Genomic DNA, 20,238 nt, shown 5'->3' on the forward strand with positions numbered 1-20,238 from the left:
AAAGCTTTGCGTTTGGCAACACCACTGTAAAAGAAAATCCTAACGTGCTACAAATTACAATAAAGGTGCATACTTGTTGAAAGAAAATTCAAGATACATTAACATCAAGGTCTAGTAAGTAAAAAGTGAGAATTCTCATCCCCCACACACATTACTTGTTCCCCCGTGTTCCAGAGATTAACTGATGTCTACAGTGGCTTGGACATCCTTCTAGAACGTCTTCAATGCATCCTGGGCTACATCTTGCTGCTTCTACTCAACAGTGCATTATTAACATGCTTGCAGGCAGCACAGAGAGTGTGGATAGGCCTTACCCCCATTTTAAAGATGAGAAGACTGAGGTCCAGACATTTTTTTTTTCAACTTGAGAAGCAGTGAGACAGAGAGAGGGAGACAGACCGAGACCAAGAGAGTTACCATCTGCCGATTCACTCCCCACATGCCCACAACAGCTGGGGCTGGGCCTGGCTGAAGCCAGGAGCCAGGAACTCCAACCAGGACTCCCATATAGTTGGCAGGAACCCAACTACCTGAGCCATCAGCGCTGCCTCCCAGGGCCTGCAACAGCAGGAAGCAGGAATCAGAGCCAGAGCCAGGTATGGAAGCGGGTACTCCACTACGGTGGGATGCGGGACCCATGCAGAAAGGTTTAATGGCTGTCCCCAGGCTGCACGGACAGCCAGGCTTGTTCTCGGCCTGTCACAGCTTCCGGCCTCTTCTCTGAAGAGGGCAGAGGGCCCAGGAAACCCCTGGTGGGGGAGGGGTTGGGACTGGACAGAAGGGGCTGGAGGAAAAGGGAGCGGTGAGCTACAGGGGTGCAAGGTCCGCTCAGGGCCGCGCGGGGCTGCCCCTCCTCCAGGGCTCCCAGGGAGCCCAGGCCATGCTCCTGCGGAGGGGCCTGGGGCCCTGCAGGCCTGGGCTGGGCAGAGCTGGGCAGCTGGCAGTGGAGGGGTTTACAAGCCAAACCTGGCAAGAGGGCAGGGGATGGCATTTCAGCCCCGAATGTGCCTGGGCAGGCACATTCCTCCCTCGGAGTTCCCCTCTCCGGGCCTCAAGGGGCATTTCTTGCCCAACACACGCACGCGCCCCCTCCCTACTCGCCCACTAACGCCGACGGCCGTCCATGCCTCTGCAGTCCTTACCCATCTGGACTCCAGCGTGCCTGGCGCCGGCGGCGGCGAGGGTCGCCCCTCATCCCAGCCGAGACCCGGAGCAGCCGGGAACCAGCTCCTACTCCCTGAAGGCTTGCACAGCCGGCAGGTGGGGCCTGGCCCGAGGCTCCATGTGAAGCGTGAACAAGTCAGTCTCCGGAAAGGCCGGGGAGTGGGCAGACGCCTCCTCGCCAGACGCCCTTACCTGGGACATCCCGGAAGCTCCCCGGGAGAAAAATACCCAGCATCCCCCACGTCCGGGTGCCCGGGTGCTCCCCGCACATGCGCACGTGCCGGCGCGGGAGGAGAGCTCCGCAGACGCCAATGCGCCGGCCCGCAGAGACCCGGTAAGGGACGCCTCGCTTTGGGGCAGGGGCAGGAACCATTCCTGAGATTGTCCGGGAAAATGCTCCCAGCAGTACCACCCAGACCTTGGAGTGGGTGACAGAGATTCTCCCAGAAGGCCCTGCTGTTGATGGAGGACCCTGATGGCTCCACTGGGCCTGGGAGCACAGAGACGCTCCGCACAGTCAGGCTGGTACCAGGCTCCACCCGGAACGTGGGAAAGAGGGTCCCTCCCGGGACAGCTGGTCCCCCGCTGGGGGCTGGCTGTGTCATCTGCAGAGGGGGGCTCTTCAGCCCAGCTTCTGGAGAAGGGAGGCCCTGTAAACACCCCAGCTCACAAAGGCGCCCGGCAAGGCCGGTGCCGCCTCTCTGTCCAAAGCCCAACCCCCGGCCCCACAGTTCGGGCCCTGGCTGGGGCCTCAGGCAGGAAATCACGGAGGAGGATTGAGTGTCAGTTCCCAAACTAATCCGCTCGGCGCGCTCGGGCCCCAGCACGGGCTGTTCCCCGCGCCCGGCCCCTCCCCTCCTCTGCAGACCCTGGTGGCTGCCGGCTGTCAGCCCCGGCCCCTGCCTGGCTGCGAGGCCAATTACTGCAGCCTTAATCACCACGGAGGCGGCGGCGGCGGCGCGGCGTTAACGACTGTCTGCCCGTGGGTCTCCTCCTCGAAGGAGCATGAAACTGGATCCCAGCAACAAGCCCGGTGGCCGCAGTCCAGGGCAGCGCCTGGCTTGCTCTGGCTGCCTGCTGGTCTCCCCCTTCCACGGGGCTGAGCAGCGGCGAGGACAGGCCCGGGACTGTGCAACCCGGGAGCACCAATGCCATTGTTCCCTGCAGCGGGCACTGCCAGCAGCTGAGCCGGGGAAGGCGGGAGCTCCCTGCCAGCCGGTGCAAGCGAGGTTCCCCGGACGTTGGCATTTCCTGTGTTGGCTTTGGCTGGTGAGGCCGGGCCCTGCGGGCTGCCCTCTTGCCCTGAGCCGAGCCAAACAGGCACGTCCTAGACTCTTGAGCCCCTTGAATTCTGCCCTGTAGCCCACTGGGAATCCTGTTCTGGAAAAAAGACCACCCCTCCCGGCATGGGTTCACACTGGGCAGCCTTCCCCTGCCTTGTAGGGTGTACTGACGCCCCAGGCCTGGCCAGCCCCCAGCCTGGCTGTCTCAGGGCCTTTCCTTATGCTTGGGAATGGAATCCACAGTTCCCTGAGTCTCCCGGGGCTCCCTGGAGGTGGGGACACCCACTTTGCCTGCGGGTCTTTGAGGCTGTACTCCAGCAGAAGGCTCTGAGCTCCTTGGATCGCCGGCTTTCATCTGTTTTATTTTTTTATTTTTTATTTTTTTAAGATTTTATTATTTGAGAGGTAGAGTTACAGACAGTGAGAGGGAGAGCGTCTGTTTTATTTTATTTCACTGTATTTGAAAGGCAGAGAGACAGATTTATAAAGACATACACACAGAATGTCTATCTACTGGTTTACTCCCCAGATGCCTGCAACAGCCAGAGCTGGGCCAACCTGAAGCCAAGAACCCAGAACTCCCTCTGGTTCCCCCACATGTGTGGCTTGTGTGGCAGGGACCAGAGTACTGGGGCCATCCCATGCTGCCTCCCGGGGTGCACATTGGCAGGAAGCTGGAACTGGAAGTGGAGGAGCCAGGACTAGAACCCAGGCCCTCTCTATGGGATGCGGGCATGCCAAGAGACATCTTAACCACTGTGCTCGGTGCCCACCCCTCCGCTTCCATCTGGAGGTGGAATGAGTGCCTGAGCCCGAGGTTTCAGCTCCTGGGTCCTGGCTCGGAACCCTGCCACCGGCCCACCCCCGGCCTCAGGGGCCCGGCTTCCTTACAGGCTTCGGCAGGGCTGGCTCCAGTTCCTCAGCCCGTGTATTCTTTGGCACTGGGTCTCGGGGACATCCAACTGTCCAAAACAAGATAACTTCGTGATCTTTAACTTTCTGAAGAAGAGAGTCTTTGGCACAATCAGGCCCTCTGTGCGCAGTGTGGTCCTAGGCTGTTCCCCGCCAGGTGTCCCCATCCCTGCCCCGACCAGGTCCCTTTGAGGCACAGTCCCCTTCATTCCCACGGCTGGAGCTCTCTGGCCTAGGATTTGTCGGGGCTTAGCAAAGAAGGCGGAGCCAAATCCCACCCCCACAGACCATCCCTGGTCCGCACTGCCCCGCCTCTCCGGGTTTGGCGGTGGTGGCTTGGCGGGGTTCTGGGAGAAATGGGACACAGGAATAGTTTGGACCCTGCTGCAGAGTGACAGAAACCTGACTGGGAATCCCAGGCTTATCACACACTAGCTGGGTGTCTTGAACATGGTTTCAGATGGCTGAGGGACTTGGTCACCTTGTCTGCAAAATGGGACAATTGAGGTAGCCACAGCACAGCGCCTAGCATGGAGGAAGCCCTCAGGAAGCAGCCACCCCTGGGCATGCAGCTGGCTGACTTAGTGACTGCTAAGGGGTCTACAGAGGGGTCTCGGGCCATGCTCAGGCCACACTGAAGCTGGACCCTGCACCCCTGCCCCTTTGGTTGCTTCCTTATCCCTAAGCTGGCTGTTTGCATCCACTACCCCCACCCCACCCCAGGGAAGGCTCCAGGCCCAGGCTGGTTCTCTCCTAAGTCCCTTTGCCCTATAGCCTCCAAAACTTGTCCCTTCCGCCAGGTGGGCCAGCTCACTATGACAGAGCAGCCTTGGGGGTCATTGGAAGGAGATGCGGGGTCCCCTGAATCTGCTTGTTTTGGCCAATACCGATCAAGATACCAGGGAGTGGACAGCACTCTGATGAGCAGTTCTACTCATGGGACTCTCCACAGGCGTGAGTGCAGCTAGGATGGCGGGAGGGCCCACAATAAATTTCTGCAGGGGTAGGTATTTGGCACTGTGGTTAATACGCGGCTTAAGGTAGGGGTGGGGAACCTTTCTTCTGCCAAGGGTCATTTGGATATTTATAATGTTATTCACAAGCCATACACAATGACCAACTTCAAAATTAGCCTGGCTAGGGTTTGATTGAGTTTTGAGTCCCGTCTGCAGCTGCTTTGGCAGGGGCAGACCAAGTGACTCCGTGGGCCTTATACAGCCTGTGGACGGGACGTTCCCCACCCCTGGCTCAGGGCATCTGCACACCGTATCAGAGTGCCTGGGTTCAAGCCTCCACTCTGCTTCCTATTCCAGCCTCCTGCTAACGCACACGCTGGGAGGCGGCAGCTGATGGCTCAAGTACCTGGGTCCCTGCCACCCATGTGGGGGACCTGGATTGGGTTCTGGGCTCCTAACTTTAGCCTGATCAGGTCGTGTCTGTTGGGGATATTTGGAGAATGAACAGCAAATGGGAAATTCCACACCCCTGCCTTTCAAATAATAATAATAATAATAATAAATCTATAAAGACATTCTTCTGAGTATCAGTTATAATAGAAAACAAAGAAAATACTTCATTATCCAACGATAGGAGACTGGTTAGGTACATTATGTTGTTTCCATCCATACAAGGAATTAAAGGGCACGTGCCAAAAACTGTATTTAAGAAAACATTTTTAATGGCATGGCAACATCTGAAATCAGGATATGTAACTATGGAGAAAATATGGTCTTCATCATGTTAAAAACCAAATTCCAAATACATAAACAAAATGTGACCACAATGGAATATTACTTAGCCTTAAAAAGGAAGGAAATTCTGACACATGTGATACCGTGGATGGAACTTGAAGACATGCTAAGTGGAATAAGTGAGACAGCAAAGGACAAATATGGTGTGCTTCCACTTACAATTTGGGCAAGTCAAATTTGTAGAGACAGAGAGTGGAAGCGGGCTTCCCAGGGGCTGGGGAGGGGGACCAGTGGTGATGAATGGGTGCGGGGTCTCAGTTGGAGCGGGATGGGGGGGTGGAAGGCCCAGAGTTGGATGGTGCTGATGGCTGCACAGCTGTGCACTGTACAGCACTGACAAATGGTTGAAATGGTTCCTCTTGTGACACACATTTTTTTTTACCATGGTTGAAAAATGTGGTTTATAAGGAAGTATGTCAAAATGTTCATAATGAGTCTTTTTCTGAGTACAGGGGTTTTGGGTGATCTTTAATTCCTTTCCACTTCCAGCAAGTTCTCCCCCTGGCAGATGGGTGTTTTGGTTTTGTTTGTTGTGTGTTTGAAGGAAGCGCGCCCCCAGCATCTCCCAGATGTGTGTGGGGGCCGGGGCCGGGCAGCCCGATGCAGCTGCAGTGAGCAAGGGGGGAGAGCAGCAGCCTGGTGGGGCCTGGGGTGGCTGGGAAAGGGCCTGGGGACCCCCCTGCCCGGCCTCCTTCTCCGCCCCTCCTCTCCACGCGGGCCGTGCCGAGGGGCTGGGCTGCAGGGGCTGCCCCAGCCCTAGTGGGAATGCGGGCTCGGGGCTTTCTCAGACGGCCAGTACCCAAGACGCCTTCCCGCTGCTGCTCCGCCCCAGCCCAGCTGCAAAAACAACAGTGTGTACCCAAAGCCCTGTTGTTGCAGCCCGAGTGGGAGCCTCGGTGTGCAGCGGAAGGATGGGGACGGGGCTGTCAGCCCCCAACAGAGCCCGGGGCAGGGGCGCCTTCGGGGAGGTGGAGAGTCTCCCCCCCACCCCCCCGCTCCTCCCGGGGAGGCCTGGCTCGGAAGTGTGGGTTTGGGGAAGCCGGTGGCACTCTGGGATGGAAGACCAGCTCTGCCACTGGCCTCCTTGGCTCCCTAGGGACTGCGGGAGGTGGGGGCGGAGGGGAGAGGAAGTCAAGCCACTTGGGAACCCGCTGAGCCAAGCCGTGGGTAGGAGGCGGCACCGCCGTGGCTCCCGGGCAGGCCAGGGCCAAGGCTTTCCCACGGGGAGCGGCTGGCTACTGGGCTCAGCGGAGCGCTGGGAGGCTTCCGGGCTGTCTTCCCTCTCCCGGGTAGGGGCTGGCAGGTGGGGTTCAGAACCCAGCAGAGCTCTTCTGCTCTCTGCCCTCCCAGGGCCTCAGGTGTGGACCCAGCATCCCAGCGGGGTGAGGACATGGCTCTTAGGGGACTGTCGCTCCTGAGTCATGTGCAGGGGGCAGAGCTTCTGTCCCTGAGACCTGAAGCCTCTGAGACTGGGAGGACCCCAGACCCACTTCACCCCTGAAGGCCGTTCCTGCCACTCCAACATGAAGGGTGTGGATATTGTGGACGTCTCCAGAGGCAGACAGAGCTGGGCTAGAACCTGCACTCTGCCTCCCTCGCCAGGCTGCCCAGCAACCTCTCGGAGCCCAGCTGCCTCTGCCGTGAAGGGAAGGCATTGACATTGACCTGGCAGAACCTGGGACAGCTTACAGGTCATTTACATCAAGACCAAGTGCGATGACCACTCCTGCCCTAGGGAGTGAAATTAGCTGAGGTTGGAAAGAACCTCTAATCTCGACTCTCAGCTAGCTACCCCTCCCTCCGTGTTCCGCACAATGCAGAGCGTGCACTGGCAAAGCTTTGCCTTTCCACCCCACTCTGGTCAAGAACTGCCCTCTGAATTTCGACACTGACGGTCTATTGTTAGGATGCTCTGGCCACAGGCATCAAACCAAGGGCAGAAACTATTCCTGGGACAGAGGGGAGTCAGCTGGAAGAGGGTGAGCCTTGGGCCCTGAGAGCTGCCAGCAGCCCCTGTCTTCAGTTTCGTCACTTCAGAACCAAGAGTGACAGGAAGCTGCTGGGACCAGACCTGGGCATCCTGGCTGGGCTGCACCTGCACCACACCAGGCTGCTGTTCTGAATTGCTCTCAGATGGTTACAGCAACTGGCGAGTCCTTGAAAGAGAGGACTTGTTGCAATACAAGCTGGCACAATTTTTCTCTGCACTGTCTGGTCTTTGAAATTGCAACTAGGTTCTCATGAAGTACAGGAAAATTACATTATTTGGAGATTATTAAAAAAATTCTGTTAATTAGGCAGTGGGTATCCAGACTTGCTACTTTGAAGACTGATAATGGTACAACGTCTCTAAGCCTTTGAGACTGTCATTTACCAAGGTCACTGTTACTGTCTGCTTCCACGTCCCCCCCAGGACAAGATCACCCAGCTTGAGAGAAGCAGATATTTTTTTAAGATCTATTTTATTTATTTGAAAGACAGAGTTACAGAGAGGCAGAGGCAGAGGCAGAGGCAGAGAGAGGAGATAGAGAGAGGTCTTCCATCCACTGGTTCACTCCCCAGATGGTTGCAATCACTGGAGCTATACTGATCCAAAGCCTGGACCCAGGAGCTTTTTCCAGGTCTCCCATGTGGGTTCAGGGGCCCAAGGACTTGGGCCATCTTGTACTGCTTTCCCAGGCCATAGCAGAGAGCTGGATTGGAAGCGGAGCAGCCGGGACTCGGACCAGCGCCCATATAGGATGCTGGCACTGCAGACAGCAGCTTTACCTGCTATGCCACAGTGCCAGCCCAAGAGGAGCAGATTTAAGGACATTAATTGGTCTTCTAAACTTTTTAAAAAATATATTACTTTTAAAGTTTTTTTTTTAAATTTATTTGAAAGGCAGAGTTACCGGGAGAGAGGCAGAGACAGAGATCTTCTGTCCACTGGTTCACTTCCCAAATGGTTGCAATGGCCAGAGCTGGGCCAGGCTGAAGCCAGGAGCCACGAATTCCATCTGGGTCTCCCCCATGGGTGGCAGGGGCCCAAGCACTTAGGCCATCTTCCGCTGTTTTGCCAGGCACGTTAGCAGGGAGCTGAATCAGAAGTGGAGCAGCAAGGATTCAAATCAGCACTCATATGGGATGCCAGTGACACAGGCGGCAGCTTAACTCACTGTACAACATCAGCCCCTTATCTTTTTTAAAAAAATAATTTATTTAAGAGGCAGAGAAGCACACACACACACAGATATTGAGATTCCAAATCCAGGTTTCCCTATGGGTGGCAGGAACCCAGCTGCTTGAGCCATCCCTACTGTCTCCCAGTGTGTACTTCAGCAGGAAGCTGGAGCCAGGAGCTATAGGCAGGCATCACACTCAAGTTCTCCAATGTGGGACAGGAGTGTCTTAACCTCTGGGCTAAGTACCCACTCCCCATTGTAGAATCGCTTCCATTCAGTGTCACTGCTGCCACAGCGAAAACCATCACTGGAGACTGGACCTTGGTCTCTTTGGTTTCCCCCAAATCCCAGACTGTTTTGTTTCCATCTACCTATGTACTTGGTACATTTTTCACTTACCAGAATAGATTTAACTGTGGAACAACTGATCTGTTGACCAAATCATCTCATAGGGCTACCGTAGATACTAAAAAAGGAATATGAGATAAGGATTTTAATCAGAATAAAAAAGTAGAAAGATTTTTATTTTAACCCAAAGAGAAAATCCTCCAAGACGTAAGGTTTGATGTTGTAAATTGAGTGTCCTCTTATATAGGAGCTGATTTTGAATATGCAAATATGCAATATGGTGATTGATATAAAGGTGTTTAATGAATATCTGCTACCTATTGCATATGTTGATTTATGAAAAACAACCGTTAATACACAATACTAATGACAATAGGGAAGCATTGATTTCTCTTTTCCTCTTTTATTTAAAAAATTGATTTATTTATTGACAGGTATAGGGAGAGACAGGGTGGGCGGAGAGAATCGCCTTCTCCAAATGATTGCAACAGCTGGAGATGGGCCTGGCTAAAGCCAGGAGCCTGGAACTCCAACTGGGTCTCCCATGTGTGTGGCAGGGGCCCAACTATTTGGGCCATCTTCCACTGCTTTCCTAGACTCAGGAGCAGAGAGCTAGGTGGGAAGCAAGCAGCCAACATGGGACACTGGCATAGTAAGCAGTGGCTCAATGTGCCGTACCACAATGCCAGCCCCATGTTGGTTTTTCTTAACCACATTCCCTGGTACCATTACCTATGTCTGTCTTTAGAATTTACCTCCAAATTTCTAACAATTAACCATGTTCAAGTGGCCAGGAACCTCAAGAACAGAGCTAGATTCCACAAAAACATAAGTCTACATTTTGACCAAGATAACTTTGAGTTTAGCAGAAGCAGTCGAGTAATGAACTACCTTGACTGAGAACAGGGTTGGGTTCCTCAGAGGACAAGAGAGAAGCCTACTCAAGGCTCCAGCAACTCAGCAGGGTAAGGCACTGGGGCATGTGTTGAGGAGTCCAAGGCTTGGCCAGACCTGAGGGCCCTCCTCCATCAGCTCATTCGCTCTTTCTCAATCTAGAACTTGGCTCTGCTTGCTTCTCCCGCAGAAGTTTCTCTCTCCCACATCAGACAAGCAGGAAAGGCGGCCACTGACAGTCCAAGGCTAGCCTGTTCGCAGCAGGTAATATCAAGGAGAGCCATACGGCAAACCACCAGGGAGGATGGAAGGGCTTTGACAGCCCATCTGCCTGGAGGTTGGATGCTGGAGCAGACCTCGGAGGTCAGGGACTACTTGAGGCACCAGAAGGCGCCGGGATTGACACTTCCACCCAAATCACATGAGATGAGGAGGGGCTGTTCCCAACGGAAAAGAGGGTCAGGGCGGACACAAACAACAGGTGTCTGCTACAATAGCACTTGTTCTCACGTTGCGTAGAGACATGACTTATCCACCAAAACAATCGGAGAAGGATCAAAACAGAAGTCATTCACATGCCCAAGTGTTGAGTCAAAGCGCTTCAGGAAAAGGAAGTGATCCCATGGCCTAGTGGAGATTTTTTAGAACATCGGAGCAAGACACAAATATTTGGTCACAAATATCCCCTCAGTTGAGAATTATCATTGTAATCACCTTAGCCTTCAAATCAAGTTCAGGAAACTGTTATTTGATAATTGTTTTGACAATCAGTCAGAATGTTTGAAATTAGGATACTCTGGGAAAATCTGAGAGGTTTGATCAGCGTTATCGTGTTCCTGGCTGAGAGAAGGAACCTAGTGAGGGATTTATTTTTCTTCTTTTCCTTCCAAATATTTATAAATGGGTTATATTTATTGTAGACATTTTGGAAAGTACAGAACAGTACACAAATAAAAATAAGACTTGCGTTTATTACAAGTAGGCACAACTGCAAGTAGTAGAAACCCCAAAATAACAGCAGCTGAGACAAGACTGGAGTTTATTTTGCTCTCAACTATATGAGGTTGAACGGTAAATAAAAAGTCCAGGCTGGCACAGGAACGTAATCCTCAGAGACCTCCGGGTGCCCAGGCTGCTTCCTCCTCTACTCTGCCACCCCAGCAGTGTGGCCTGCATCCTCATTGTTTACCTTGTGGGGGGGCAGAAACACAGTAAGCAAACAAGGGGAGAAAAGTAAATGACCTATCCCGGCTCTCTCCCAGGGAAGCATCTCAGAAGCTTCAATACAGGACCATGCCATCCCATCGTTAAGAAGGTGCTCTCCTGGCCATGTCTTCCAGCTAAGGAGCCTGGGAAATGTAGTCTTTTTTTTTCTGGGTGGCTATTTGCCCAGCTAACACTCTATTGCTATGAAAGAAGGGGAGAGTGGCTGTCAAGGAAATTAGGGGGCCTCTGATAAACCTGAAATACCACTCAGAGATTACTGTTAATAGCTTGGTGTATGTTATTACACACACATGAATCTATGTATAAGGGTACTTCAAAGCATTTGTGGAAAATGGAATTAAAAGATAATGTGCGGGGCTGGCGCTGTGGTGCAGTGGGTTAACGCCCTGGCCTGAAGCACTGGCATCCCATATGGGCGCCGGTTCTAGTCCCGGCTGCTCCTCTTCCCATCCAGCTCTCTGTTATGACCTGGGAAAGCCGTACAAGACGGTCCAAGTCCTTGGGCCCCTGCACCCACGTGGGAGACCCAGAAGAAGCTCCTGGCTCCTGGCTTAGGATAGCGCAGCTCTGGCTGTTGCGGCCATCTGGGGAGTGAACCATCGGATGGAAGACCTCTCTCTCTGTTGCTACCTCTCTCTGTAACTCTTTCAAATAAATTTTTTAAAATTTAAAAAAAGATAATGTGCGTTTTCCAAAATTTTTAAAAGACCCCTCCTATATGTATATATAAGAATATGAGTATGTAAGTATTTTATATGTAATAATATATAAATGTATAAATATTTTTATTTATAAAATATTAAGGGCCCATTAATATACTACTTTTGCATCTTGCTTTTAAAAAACTAGACTCTAATTCTCTTTTACCATCTATTTTACTTGAATTTTTTTTAAGATTTTATTTATTTATTTATTTGACAGGTAGAGTTACAGATGGTGAGAGAGAGATAGAGAGAAAGGTCTTGCTTCTGTTGGTTCACTCCTCAAATGGCCACTACAGCTGGCGCTGCGCTGATCCAAAGCCAGGAGCCAGGTGTTTCATCCTGGTCTCCCACGTGGGTGTAGGGCCCAAGCACTTGGGCCATCCTCCACTGCCCTCCCAGGCCACAGCAGAGAGCTGGACTGGAAGAGGAGTAACCGGGACTAGAACCGGCACCCATATGGCATGCCGGCGCCACAGGCAGAGGATTAACCTAGTGCGCCATTGCACCGGCCCCTTACTTCAATTGTTTAACAACTATAGCTATAGTTATTTAAAAAATGACTAGCTTTCAAAAGACCACCTTTCAAAAGTGATGCTTTATAATTTTCTTTTAGATGGATGTTTTTATTTTATAAATCCTGGTTTAAACACTTTTTGTTTAACTATTGTGAATAATTGCAGATTCACAGGAGGTTGCAAAGACACATACACCTTCTCTCTGCTGCACCCTTCCCCTACCCTGCTCCAGTGGTGACATCTTAGACAACTGGGGTAGAAGGTCAAAACCAAGACATTTCCATATGTACAACCATAGAGCTTACTCAGATTTCGCCGTCCCACATGCAGTCCCTATGTGTGTCTACACGCGTGCGTGCACTGTTCTATGCAGTTTCATCACAGGTAGCCTTACACAACCACCAGCAGAGTCAGGAAACTCAAGTGTACAAGACGCCCTTGTGCTAGCCCTTTATAGCAACACCCCTCCCCCACCCACCCACCCAACTCCAGCTCCTGCTGGAAACCAGCAATCCATTCTTCATCTCTATAATTATGTCAGTCCATGGATGTTACATAAATGGACTTATGCAGTATGTAGACTTTGGAGACTGGTTTTTCTACTCAACACAATTTCCTTGAGGTTCATCTAAATTGTTGTAGCTATCAATAGTGTGTTGCTTTTCTTTTGGGCAGTATTCCACGGTATGGATTTAGCACGTTTTGTTTAAACATTCACCAATTGGAGGACATTTGGGTAGTTCCCAATTTGGGGCTATCCAGCAGTTGTGAACAGTCATCAGAAGCTCCTGCGGGGACATTCCTCACTTCCCTGGCATAAATGGCCACAAGCACAACTGCTGGGTAGGAATGTAAGTCCATGTTTAGTTCTGAAAGGAACTGCCAAACTGTTTTCAAGAGTGGTTGCATGCAACCTGCCTCTTACACTTAACAACACACTGTCAATCGTTCTCCTTATCATTAAGCACTTCTCATGTTGTTGTTCTAAAACATGATAACCCATTGTACAACTGTGCTATCATTTTTGTTTAAGATTTATTTATTTACTTGAAAGGCAGAGTTACAGAGAGAGAGAGGAGAGATCATCCATCTGCCAGTTGACTCCCCAAATGGTTGCAACAGCCAAGGCTGGGCCAGGCCGAAGCCAGGAGCCAGGAGCCTCTTCTGGGTCTCTTCATGTGGGTGCAGGGGCCCAAGCACTGGGACCATCCTCTGCTGCTTTCCCAGGCCATCAGCAGGGATTCCAACCACAGGCGGTGGCTGCCACAGCACTGACCCCTCTGTCATGTCTTAAACCAATCTCCTAATTTTTAATACTTAGATTCATTTTTCATTTTTGTGTTATAAGTAATAATGAAACAATGTGGATAACTCTCCGTGCCTATTTCTGGTTATTTCCTTAGAATAAATCTCTTTTTTTAAAGATTTATTTATTCATATTTGAAAGGCAGAGATACAGAGAGATCCTCTACCCACTGGTGTACAATCCAAATGGCCACAATGGCTGGGGCTGGGCCAGGAGCTTCTTCCTGGTCACCCACATGGGTGCAGGGGCCCAAGGATTTGGGCCATCTTTTGTTTTCCCAGGTGAATTAGCAGGGAGCTGGATTGGAAGTTGAGCAGCCAGGACTTGAAACAGTGCCCATATGAGATGCTGGCACTGCAGGCCAAGGCTTAAGCCTTCTATGCCACAGTGCCAGCCTCATATAATAAATTTCTAAACAAGGACACATTGGCATACACAAGGATATAAATATTTTAAAGTCTTTTGCTATTTTTTTCCAAATTGTGCAACAGAAAGGTGCTTCAAATACTCCCACAGAAACATACAACTATTGGAGCTAAGTTTCTAAAAATATTAATATTGCAACACAAATGACATTCAAGTAGTTAGTATCCTTAAAATAGAAATAGACCTTATAGGCCAGTGCCGTGGCTCAATAGGCTAATCTTCCGCCTTGCGGCGCCGGCACACTGGGTTCTAGTCCCGGTCGGGGCGCTGGATTCTGTCCCGGTTGCCCCTCTTCCAGGCCAGCTCTCTGCTGTGGCCCGGGAGTGCAGTGGAGGATGGCCCAAGTGCTTGGGCCCTGCACCCCATGGGAGACCAGGAGGAAGCACCTGGCTCCTGCCTTTGGATCAGCACGGTGTGCCAGCCGCAGCGCGCTGGCCGTGGCGGCCATTGGAGGGTGAACCAATGGCAAAAGGAAGACCTTTCTCTCTGTCTCTCTCTCTCACTGTCCACTCTGCCTGTCAAAAATAAAATACAATAAAAAATAATAATAATAAAAAAAGAAATAGACCTTATAAAATCAACTGGAGTGGCCCGGCACAGTGGTGCAGTGGGTTAAAACCCTGGCCTGCAGCACCAGCATCCCATCCCCGTGCCATCCTGGCTGTTCCACTTCTGATCCAGATCCCTGCTAATGTGTCTGGAAAATCAGTAGAAGATGGCCCAAGTGCTTGGGACCCTGCACCCATGTGGAGAACCGGAGGAAGCTCCTGGCTCCTTGGCTTTGGATCAGCTGAGCTCCAGCCGTTGCGCCTGTTTGGGGAGTGAACTGAAGTAACACCTTGACAATAGGGACTCCATTTTGAAGAACCTGAGACTCCATTCTGGTAAGGTGCCCCCCCCCCCCCCCCCGCACCGTGCGACTCTGGTCTGAAACTATGATCTAAAACAGTCGGACAATAGCAGTCCACTACATCACACTTGGCAGAGCATAGAAACCCCCTAGCATGATTACTCAAGCTTGGAAGTGGATAGGCTGCACCTGGGTTAATGATAAAAATGTAATTTGTCTATGTCCTACATATGATTAAAACCAATACCTGGATTAATGTCAAGATTATAATTAAAATTGTTAAGATTGTAACTGGCATTGTCAAGATTATAATTGATACTAGTTTCGCATAGGTTTTAGGTCAGCTTGACCCCAGTAACCATGTATTCCCCCCTGATCCTAGCCACCATGAATTCCCTTCCCGATTTTGCGGTTTTTGCGTTTATAAACCCTGTTGCTTTGGGCTTCAGGATTGAGAGTTCTTTAGGGCATGAGCCCACTCTCCACCGCCGGCAATAAAGGACCATCCAATTTTATCAATGTGTGGAGCTCCTTTGTCTACACTCGCTCAGGCACAACAGAACCAGTAGATGGAAGACTTCTCTCTCTGTCTCTATCTCTCTCTGTAACTCTTTCAAATAAATAAAATAAAACTTTAAAAATAATCCACTGGAAACAGAACTGGCATTGTGGTGCCGTGGGATAAGCCTTTGCTTAAGACACTGACATCCCATATCTGAGCACTGGGTTGAGTCCCGGCTGCTCTGCTTCCAATCCAGCTTTCTGCTAATGGGCCCATGAAAGTAGTGGAAGATAGCTCAAGTGCTATCTATCTGCTGCCCATGTGAGAGTCCAGGATGGAACTTCTGGTTCCTGGACTGGGCCTGGCTCAGACCTGGCTGTTGCAGCCATTTGGGGAGTGAAACAATGAATGGAAGATTGATCTCTGCCCCTCCTGCCTCCGCTGTCACCTTGCCTTTCAAATAAACAAATCTTTCTAAAAATCAACTAGAAAAAGATAAATACCTAATATCAAGAGGCTGTAAATGACAGGAAGTGTTATTCAAAATGTCTAAGTAAAAGAAAAATATATCATTTCATGTAAGAAGTAAAAAGTTAGGACACGGGGCCGGTGCTGTGGCACAGTGGGTTAACACCCTGGCCTGAAGTGCCTGCATCCCATATGGGCGCTGGTTCTAGTCCTGGCTGCTCTTCTTCCGATCCAGCTCTCTGCTATGGCCTGAGATAGCAGTAGAAGATGGCCCAAGTCCTTGGGCCCCTGCACCCACATGGGAGACCTGGAAGAAGCTCCTGGCTCTTGGCTTCGGATCGGCGCAGCTCCAGCTGTTGCGGCCATCTGGGGAGTGAACCATCGGATGGAAGACCTCTCTCTCTGTCTCTACCTCTCTCTCTCTCTGTAACTCTTTCAAATAAATAAATCTTTAAAAAAAAAAGTTAGGACAACTTCTGTATTTGCTGACTTCACACACCAACATTAAGACAGCCTAGTACACAGACTAATTGTGCAGGCCCATAGCCAGACTTGATTTCATATACTAACTTTTATGAAGGATCTCACAGTACATAGACTAACCAACTGTGCAGGCCCAAAGCCAGACTGTTAAGTTTACATCTAGTTCTTCATCTGATAAGAGCATCACACTGAGCAGGTTATATTGAGCAGGTTATTTATTATACTTATACCTCAGGTTCCACTTTTGAAAAGAGTAACATTAATAGTACCAGTCTTAAAATTGTTGTGATGAGAAAAGTTTATATAAATTACCCATTAAGTATTTATTGTAATAAGAGACTAGGCTCTGTTGGTTTTTATTCTGCCATTCTTAGCATGTTAACTATGAGACTATGTATTTTTCTCCATCTCTCTCCTTTTTTAAGCCTACAGCTCCCAGTATTCCCAGGTAGTCTCCCATCCAAGTACTAACCCGGCCCAACCCTGCTTAGCTTCCAAGATCAGACGAGATTGGGCGCGTTCAGGGTGGTATAGCCGTAGACTCTCTATCTCTTCCTGAAGAGCAGGGAAGCCTTTCCAGGAAGTCCCAAATAGACTTGTCTCATATCCTTCTAGTTACAAAATGGGTTTCCCTATACCGGTTTTAAAAAAAGGGTGGGGAGAGAAATTAGATCAATCAGGATTTACCCATGAGCTAGGGACACTTTCTCTGTGGGTAGAAACCAAACTAAGTTCTGTTAACAAGGAAGAAGAAAGAAATGGGGGCCCAGTGCTGTGGCGCAATGGATTAAAACCCCAGTCTGCAGCATCGGCATCCCATATGGTGTCAGTTCGAGTCCCAGATGCTCTACTTCCAATCCAGCTCCCTGCTAATGTGCCTGGGAAAACAGAGAACAGCCCAAGTCTGGGTCCCTGCACCCATGTGGGAGATCAAGATGAAGCTCCTGGCTCCTGGCTTCAGATGGACTCAGCTCGGGCCATTGTGGCCATTTGGGGAGTGAACCAGCAGATGGAAAACCTCTCTGTGTGTCTGTCTCTACTTCTCCCTGTAACTCTGTCTTTCAAATGAAATGACAAATCATATGACCAGAACTTTGTAAGAAATGCAGATGGTCAATAAACATGAAAAAATGTTCACTTTGATTAATAGGAAAAGAATGCAAATTAAAAAGTCTTAAGTAGTGGGTGTTTAGCCTGGTGATTAAGATACTGAAATCCCACACTGGAGTATTGCACCCTGAATTGAGTAGCACATGGGAGACCTGGACAGAGTCCTCAGCTTTGAACTTTGGCCCCAGCCAAATGCTGTAGTGGGCATTTGGGGAGTGAACCAGCAGGTGAGAACCCTGTCTCTCTCTGCCTTTCAAATAATTTTTTTTTCCAAAATTTAAAAGGGAAGTATTTTTTCAATAAAGTTAACAATCATGACAAATAATGATCATCATCTATAATATCAACAAATATGTAAGGTGGCCAACGATAAATCTTATACAGCATGTGTGAGATCTACATGGAGGGGCTGGTGCTATGGTGTAGTGGACTAAGTGTCCTGGCTGCTCCTCTACTCATCCAGCTCTCTGCCATGGCCTGGGAAAGCAGTGGAAGATGGCCCAAGTGTTTGGGCCCCGCACCTGTGTGGGAGACCCAGAGGAAGCTCCTGACTCCTGGCCTTGGATCTGTCCGGCTCTGGCTGTTGCAGCCATTTGGGGAGTGAACCATTGGATGGAAGACATTTCTGTCTCCTCCTCTGTCTGTAACTGCCTCTCAAATAAATAAATAATACAATCTTTGAAAAAAGAGATATATATGGAGAAAATTATAAAATCTTACTGGAAGACATAAAAGGCTTAAATAAATGGAGATGTACACCATGTTCATGGAAAGGAAGACTAAGTATCTTAAAGATGTTGATTCACCTCAAATTGATTCATACATTTAAAGCAGTTCTGACCAAAATCTTAACAGAGGTTTGTCTGTCTGTTTATTTTTGGTATAGATGAGCTATTTCTAAAACATACATGGTACAGAAAAATAGTTAAGAAAAGGAAATTAGTTAGGCAAGGAAATTTTTCTTTCCAGTAAGCAAATTTTTTTTTTTTTTTTTTTTTTTTTTTTAAGAAATAAGATAGGGGCTGGTGCCTTGGTGCACTAGGTTAATCCTCCACCCGTGGTGCTGGCATCCCATATGGGCACCAGTTCTAGTCCCGGCTGCTCCTCTTCCAGTCCAGCTCTCTGCTGTGGCCTGGGAAGGCAGTAGGTGCTTCAGCCCCTGCACCCGCGTGGGAGACCAGGAAGAAGCACCTGGCTCCTGGCTTTGGATCAGCGCAGCACCAGCTGTGGTGGTGGCCGTTTGGGGAGTGACCCAACAGAAGGAGGACCTATCTTTCTGTTTCTCTCTCACCGTCTGTAATTCTACCTGTCAAATAAATAAATAAAAATCTTTTTTTAAAAAAGAAATAAGGTAATGATATGACAATGTAACATTGGTTTGGGTATAAATTTAGCAATGAAACAAAATAAAGGGTCTCAAAACAGACTTACACATTACAGAAACTTGACTTAGGACAATTGTGACACTAGAAACTACTGAAGGATGGTTAGAAAAAGAAAATTGGACTCCCATCTGTCATCCAAATTATATGTGATGGCAAAATTATAAAATATTAGAATATAGGAGGTTATGATTTTGGATTACAGGAAGATTTCTCAAATAATACACAGAAGGCATTAACTATAACAGAAGAGATCGGGCCTAGTGTTGTGGCATAGTTGGTGAAACTGCCACTTGTGACACTGGCATCCTATGTGGGCTCCACTTCTGATCCAGCTGCTGCTAATGCTCTGGAAAGGGAGTGGAAGATGGCTCAAGAGCTTGGCCCGCAGGGGCCGGCGCTGTGGCATAGTGGGTAAAGCCACTGCCTGTGGTGCCGGCATCCCATATGGGCGCCGATTCTAGTCCTGGCTGCTCCACTTCTGATCCAGCTCTCTGCTATGGCCTGGGAAAGCAGTAGAGGATGGCCCAAGTCCTTGGGCCCCTGCACCCACGTGGGAGACCCAGAGGAAGCTCCTGGCTCCTGGCTTTGGTTCCAAAATGAACCATTTTTTTAAAAAAGTGAGTTTTTTTTTTTTAAAGTGAGTTCTAAACTGGGAGAAGATAGTTATAACTGAAAAAAAATGGTATCCAGAATAAATAAAGCACTCCTATGCACCTATTAGAAAAAGATTCTTTTTAAAGGTATATAAATTTCATATATTTATTTTTTTGAGAGGCAGAGTTAGAGAGAGAGAGGGAAAGACAGAGAGAGGTCTTCCATCCAGTGATTCAATTCCCAAATGACTGCAGTAGCTGGAACTGGGCTGATCTGAAGCAAGGAGCCAGGAACTTCCTCCAGGTTACCCATGCAGGTGCAGGGGCCTGAGCCATCTTCCACTGCCTTCCCAGGCCATTAGCAGAGAGCTGGATTGGAAGTGGAACAGCTGGGGCTCGAACCAGCATCCATATGGGTTGCCAGTGCCGTAGGTGGAGGCTTAACCTACTTCGCCATGGTGCCAGCCCCAGAAAAAAACTTTCTGAACATCCAAAAGTAAGTGAGTAACAGATACTATCAGATATTTCACACACACACACACACACACACACAAACACAAGGCTAATACACATGTGAAGAAAATGGACCACCTCATTAGTAATAATGAAAATACAAATTAAAATCAAATAAAGTATCCTTTTATGCCTATTTGACTCCCCCAAAAGAAGATACTTGATAACACTGCCTGTTGGTAAGGATGGGGGTCAGCTAGAACTCTAACATTGGTTGGAGGGAGCATACATTAACTTAACCACTCTGGAAGATCAGATCGATTTGCCAAGTTGAACATTCATTTAGCCTGTGACCCAGCTGTCTCACCTATAAATATGCCAAAATATATGCAAGAATATTTGTTGTTTGTATTCATTCGCCCCTCCCCCCCAGAGTGGAAACAACCCAATTATGTCTGTTGGAGAATGAACAGATAACTTGAGATATAGTCACAAGCAGCAGTGCAAACAGAATTACAGATACACGCAACGTGGATGGGTGTCAAAGCAAGTGAAACAGCGCAGTTGCAGAAATTTTTTTTTTATCTGACAGACAGTGAGAGAAAGAGAAAGGTCTTCCTTCTGTTGGTTCTCTCCCCAAATCGCTGTTGCGGCCGCCAGGAGCCAGGTGCTTCTCCTGGTCTCCCATGCAGGTGCAGGG

The 20,238-nt window shown here is 49.4% G+C and overlaps 1 non-coding gene across 1 annotated transcript; it reads right to left on the reverse strand.

The window, feature by feature from the left end:
* Nucleotides 1-16,420: 16,420 nt before the first annotated feature.
* Nucleotides 16,421-16,539, reverse strand: LOC127484669 (5S ribosomal RNA). Its single transcript, XR_007911838.2, has one exon. It is a non-coding gene; the product is annotated as a 5S ribosomal RNA (ribosomal RNA).
* Between the last annotated feature and the right edge of the window lie 3,699 nt (nt 16,540-20,238).

This window comes from Oryctolagus cuniculus, chromosome 20, assembly GCF_964237555.1.
Source record: "Oryctolagus cuniculus chromosome 20, mOryCun1.1, whole genome shotgun sequence".
In the NCBI taxonomy this organism is placed as follows: domain Eukaryota; kingdom Metazoa; phylum Chordata; class Mammalia; order Lagomorpha; family Leporidae; genus Oryctolagus; species Oryctolagus cuniculus.